Raw genomic sequence first — 6,594 nt, forward strand, 5'->3', positions numbered from 1 at the left:
CTCTGCACTGGAGTCTCGCCTGCGAAAGAGTAAGAGCTAAGTGCTAGGTTCCACCCTCAGCCCCGGCCACGTCTGTGATCCACGGGGACAGGCTGTCGTCCTCTGTCACGGGCTGTCCCCAGCGGCTTTCCCATGCGGCAGGGCACCATGCAGTGGTGCCTGGAGCTCTGCAGACTTGCGGTCCTGCTTCAGATACGCACTTCATGATAGGAGGCTCAGCTCTGTGTGAGCAAATCAGCGACTGTCCCCCGGGAGACACAGCATGGCAGACCTCAGGACCGCCCCAGCCCCAGCAGCCACCCGCGGAGGTGAGTGCCCTGGGCTGCCAGGGCGTGGGACGCAGCCGCAGCCGAGCAAGTATCAGACCTGCTGCTTTCCCGGAAGCTGCTCCGGCTGCTCAGAGCTGGAGAACACATTTATTTTGAAGCATGAAGAGCACCTGTCAGCTCTGAAAAAATACACTTGCCAGCTGGCATTTCAAATCGCTTAACGCCCCCTCTGTCACCTAGCCGGCTTCCAAAGGATCGATTGTTCAGACCTCAAAGTAGAGAAAAGTGGACTGTGAGAGTCCACGGGTGGAGAAGAAATGTCCTTGTTCAAGCCAAACCCACGTCGGGAAAGGCTTGTCGGCTCTGCTTGGTACTGCAGGGAAGCGGCTGGGACGTGGACCTCTCCTGGGGTTCTCCTGGTGCCATGGTGGGCCGTGCCTGCACCTTTAGGCAGTGGGACATGGACACTTCGTCTGAGTCAGGGCCACTGGCTCTGTGGTGGGAACTACTTCTCCACGTTGAAGGTCACACTCTGAGGTCACAGTGAACGGGGAGAGTCCACCAGACACAGGACCCTGCCCCTGAAGGGACAATGGGCGACAGAGGGGGGCAGGGCAGAATAGCAAAGTATTTGGAGTCAGAACAGACTCGAGTGTGAATCTCAACTCTACTGCTTACCTACCTGTCGCTGCATTCGGCAAGTGCTTTAATTGCTCTAAGTCTTCATTTCCTCCTCCGCAAAACGGGACGATAAGGACGTTCAACTTGGGTTACAGGTAACGGACGAGATTGTCTACGCGGTGCCCTTAACCAGCTACGCATTAAGTGCTCTGCACACCGCTAACAATAATGCAGGCTCTGATAATAGTAAGAGTGATGAAGACGTTGGTAATTATTAGCATTATTTCTGAGCCTCCAGGCTGCTGTGTTAGGCTCGGTTAGGAAGTTGGAGCTGGGGTGGGGTTGCAGAGCAGCGGGTGGCACTGAGTTGAGGCCACCACGCATAGGATGCCATCATCCTGGTGGCCAGCTCTATCAGTAGCTACCCCGGTGAGCAGCTGCACTCTTGGCAGCCTTTGTCACCACAGCACCACTGGAGCCAGGTCTCGCTCTGTCGCAAGCCTGGCCTTGGACTTGCCATCTGACCCTCAGCATCCCGAGTAGCTGAGTATAGATGTGTGCCCCTGGAACTGGCTTCGACACTTTTAGGAAAATTTCTTCTCTATAGGGCAAGTGCACTCACCAGAGAGAGAGAGAGAGAGAGAGAGATGGTGAGAAATGATCCCCCCTCTTCCAGGGGAGATGGCCATGCTGCAACCCGTTCTCCTCCATTCTCCTCCCAGGATTTTGGGCGTGTACACACACGTACATGTCTGGTGTGTTTTTCTTTTCTTTCTTCCTTTTTTGGGGGGGCTGGGGAGAGGTTTTTGCCTTAGGGTGTGGGCGCTCGCCTGAGAGAGAGAGCGAGAGCAGGAAAGGAGACAGACACTGAGAGGGAAAGTGGGAACCACCCCCTGGAGGGACGGCCACACTGCAATCCTTTCCACTCCATTATTGTCCCTGCATCTCGGGCAGCTCACGTGTGTGCCTAGTGTGATGTTGATGCCACTAGGTCTGGGTCTCGAACCGTGCTTAGCCATGTGGGAGTTCTGCAATGTCACCACTATGTCACCGCGAGGGTCCCTCCTCCTGTGTTTTCAAGCTGCCCAGAGTCAGTCACGTGGGGTCCGGCCACCCTCACCTCTCTGCCACCCGAGGGCCCTCTATCTACGTGTACCCTCTGCCACTCTTCAGTGCTCACTCAGCAGTGGTGGGCAACAGCCGTTGACCTGGTGGCAGGAGGTCTGAGCAACCTCGGTCTCTCATCTGCATCTTTACCGTTCCTCCGACACACCAAGAGAATCCCTGCCTCGGGGCCTTTGCACGGGCTGCACTGTTGCCCAGCGTCCTCCTCACCTCTGTCCGGTCTCTCTTCAGATGCCACCTTAGCAGGCTCCCTGCCCCAAGAGCCCTCTCGCATTGTCCTCATTGCTCATGTCACCTCCTGACGCGGGCGTATTTGCCAGGATACTCGTTCATCGTCTGTCTTCCCAAATAGATCGCAGTAATGCAATCTTTGGTTTATTTTTAGTTTTATTTATTTTATTCACGATAGAAAGTGATCATGACATGAGAGAGAGAGCAAAGAGCACCCTTGACAGGGTCTTGCTGTGCTGTGATCTCCTCCCTCCAGCCCGCCAACTCATGGGGACGGGGCAGGGGTGTGCACGCCTGGTGAGTGTCAGGTTCACACGGGGTTCTGGACCCATGGTCGGCCACGTGGACTGCAGCACAGTGGGTCAGTTTGGTTCTGCCTGTGCCGACAGGCTGGGCCACAACGTAGTCGCTCTAGGGGCCAAGACGCTCTCTGTCCCAGGTCTGGAACAGTGCCTGGCACATAGTAGGCCTTCGGTAAAAATGTGTGGCATTAGCGAATAAAGAGGTCAAATGAGAGCATTCACAGGGTTCCTCACATCGGCTAGTGCCTGGGACCGGCCAAGAGCTGCTCCCGGAAGGGAGCGTGCAATGACTGGGAGTGCAGTACAGCGCTGTATTCGGGTGGCAGGCCCTCGAGGTCTCGGTCTCAGCTGGGTGTTGTGTGGGTGGGTGGGTGGAGCAAGTACTTCCTGTCTGCCAAGCTGCAGCAGAGGCTAATGGCCTCCACCGGGACCCAATCCAATTAAGGCCCTGGCTTCAAGTCAGCTCGGGTTCCCTTCCCGGCTGCAGCCACTTCCAAGGGGCAGAATGAAACCTGTAACTTCTCCACGGTGAGCCTGCCTCCAGGCGAGCAGGGCAGAGGGGGCTGGGGTAGGGTTTCTGCTCCCAGGGGAATGGGTCTGCATCTGCAGTGCACGCAAGTGGTCTTAACGCACACAGGCACACTCACACACAGAGCATGCACACACACACAGAGGCACACACAGAGCACACGCACAGGCACACTCAAACACAGAGCACACACACACACAGAGCATGCACACACATACAGAGCACATGCACAGGCACACTCAAACACAGAGCACACACAGAGCACACGCACAGGCACACACAGAGCACACGCACAGGCACACTCAAACACAGAGCACACACACACACAGAGGCACACACAGAGCACACGCACAGGCACACTCACATACAGAGCACACACAGGCACACTCACACACAGAGCATGCACACACATACACAGAGGCACACACAGAGCACACGCACAGGCACACACAAACACAGAGCACACACACACACACAGAGGCACACACAGAGCACACGCACAGGCACACACAAACACAGAGCACACACACACACACAGAGGCACACACAGAGCACACACACAGGCACACTCACATACAGAGCGTGCACACACAGGCACACACAGAGCACACGCACAGGCACACACAAACACAGAGCACACACACACAGAGGCACACACAGAGCACACGCACAGGCACACTCAAACACAGAGCACACACACACACAGAGGCACACACAGAGCACACACACAGGCACACTCACACACAGAGCATGCACACACAGAGGCACACACAGAGCACACACAGGAACACACACAGAGGCACACACAGCACACACACAGGCACACTCACACACAGAGCACACACAGGCACACACACAGAGCACACGCACAGGCACACTCACACACAGAGCACACACAGGCACACACACAGAGCACACGCACAGACACACTCACACACAGAGCACACACAGGAACACACACAGGCACACTCACACACAGAACACACACACAGAGCATACACACACAGGCACACACATACAGGCACACGGGCACACATACAGAGCACACACACAGATGCACAGGCACATGCAAACAGAGCGCACACACACAGGCACACACTGACGCACAAGCACACACAAATAGAGGTACACACATACAGGCACATGCACATGGGTACACACACAGAACACACAGGCACATGCAAACACAGAGCACACACACACAGGCACACATGTGCCCAGCGTGGAAGAGGAGCCTCAAGTTCATGATGAAAAGGATGAAGCAGGGAAGCAGCAGGGTGCCCTGCAGAGGACTCCGGTGCTGGTGAGGTGGCACGGGGACTCTCATCTTAGTTCCACTCCCACCCACCTGTGTGACAGGGAAGGAGGCGGAATGGGTGGAGAGGTCCAGCCCTGTCTGAGGTCACAGAGACCCCTAAGGCAGAACTGGAAAGGTGACTGTCCCCAAGGTCGGGCTTAATTGCATTCAGAAGGCTCTTCCAACTGCCTTTCTTTCTTCTTTTTTTCTTTATTGAAACAAATTTTAAATAAATAACACAAGAAAACTTCAAAAAGTTCATGAAAAAATTGAATTAAAATACACATTTAATGGGCTAGCCAGGTGGTGTGATGGGTAAGGTAGATGGATCCCACACATGGCCAACTGGGCAGTTTGAGTCCCAGACCCAGTGGCTTGAAAAATATGCCAGGGAGCCAGCAGGTAGCATAGCGTTTAAGGTACTGGGCTCCCACATTGCTGACCACGGTTCAAGTCCTGGACCCGGTGGCTTGAAAATCATGCATAGCATGGGGGACCAGCAGGTGGCATGGTGGTTAGGGTGCTGGAAACTGACACATGGCCAGCCATAGTTTGAGTCCTGGATCTGGTGGCTTGCTTGCTCACTTTCCCTTTTTCTCTCTATCTGTGTCCCTCCCTGGTCAGATTAAAAAATAAATAAATGAATAAATAAAATTAAATAAAGTAATTCTTAAAAAAAAAAAAAAGTCATGTGTGCCCAAAATCAGAAGAGGAGACTGGAGGAGAAGGGACTGCTGTGTGGTCAAGCCCCTAGGAGAAGTGACTTCTCACTTAGCCTCATGCTGTCTTTCTCTCTGTCTCTTCGGAGAGCATACATGCCCTGTGGCAAAAACCTTGAAAAAAGGAAAGAAAGAATGACATGCCAGGCACATGTGCATGCGTGCCCAAAATCCTGAAAAAAGAATGGATGAGAAGGGATTGCAGCACGGCCATTCCCTCTTTCTCTGGCAAGTGCACATGCCCTATAGCAAATTAAAAAAAAAAAAAAAAAGTATGAGTTTAATTTTGCACAAAAGTTGTTTGGAAAGCTGTGCATAGCTTTTTCACGATAGGCATTTTCTATAAATGCTCTGAACTTGTACATACTCGTTGGATAAAAGCTACAAAAAGGAAACAAATGTACACCCCATTCCCACTGACTCAGTCCCCCTCTCTGGGAGAACATACTGTTACCCAATTTCTTGTGTGTCTTTCCAGAGAGAAACGCTTCTGTGATATACAAGTTTGCCGGATAACGTATAGGTATGCACATGTGATAGACAGGTATCATTAAATTTGGAGTCTCCCTATCTAAGAATAGATTGTCTCACCATTTATTCAAAATTTTTAATGAACATGTATTCTCATATATGTTTCTTAAAAACATTGGATTTTTTGGGACCAGCAGTTAGTGTAATGGCTATGTCGCTGGACTCCCATGTAATTGACCATGGTTCGTGTCCCGGACCCGGTGGCTTAAACTCACGCCAGGCACATGTGCGTGCGTGCCCAAGATCCCGAGAGGAGAATGGAGGAGAAGGGATTGCGGCGTGGCCATCCCCCCTGGGGGGGGATTTCTCGCTTTCTATCTCTCTGTCTCTGTCTGTCTGACTGGCAAGTGCACGCACCCTATAGCAAAAAAACCTCTAAAAACAAATTGGATTTTTTCAAATGCAAATTGCACATATTAAGATACTATCCCATTTCCTAGATGTTTTTATATATTTGGGGCTGCTTTTAGTAATGAGATATTTTCACTCATAACAATTTCTTTTTAGAAAATAATTATTTATTATTATTTTTTAATTGAGTCATTGGAAAAGTAATAACATAGTTTTCTATGAAAAATACATCATGACTTTTCCAACGACCCAATATGGCAAGTGGCTCACCAGAGACAGACAGAAGTTGAGAAAGTAAGCTGCCAGGTGTGGGACTCGAACTGTGGTCAGCCATGTGAAAATTCAGTGCCCAACCACCATGCCACCAGCTGGCCCCCTTTCAGGACAATTTCTAATTGGTTGGGATTTGTATGTAAGAAGGTATTAATTTTTTTTTTTTTAAATTAACTTTTGGGGCCAGCCGGTGGCACGGTGGTTGAGGCAGCTAGCTCCTACCTGGCCCGCCATGCCATTTGAATCCCGTACTTGAGAAACACGCCAGGAATGTTTGCTCAAAATCCTGACAGGAAGAAGAGATGCATGAACCTGGAACCTTCCCATGGGACCAGCCTCCCCAAGC

This window comes from Tupaia chinensis, unplaced genomic scaffold (genome assembly GCF_000334495.1).
Source record: "Tupaia chinensis unplaced genomic scaffold, TupChi_1.0 Scaffold000628_1, whole genome shotgun sequence".
Lineage (NCBI taxonomy): Eukaryota > Metazoa > Chordata > Mammalia > Scandentia > Tupaiidae > Tupaia > Tupaia belangeri.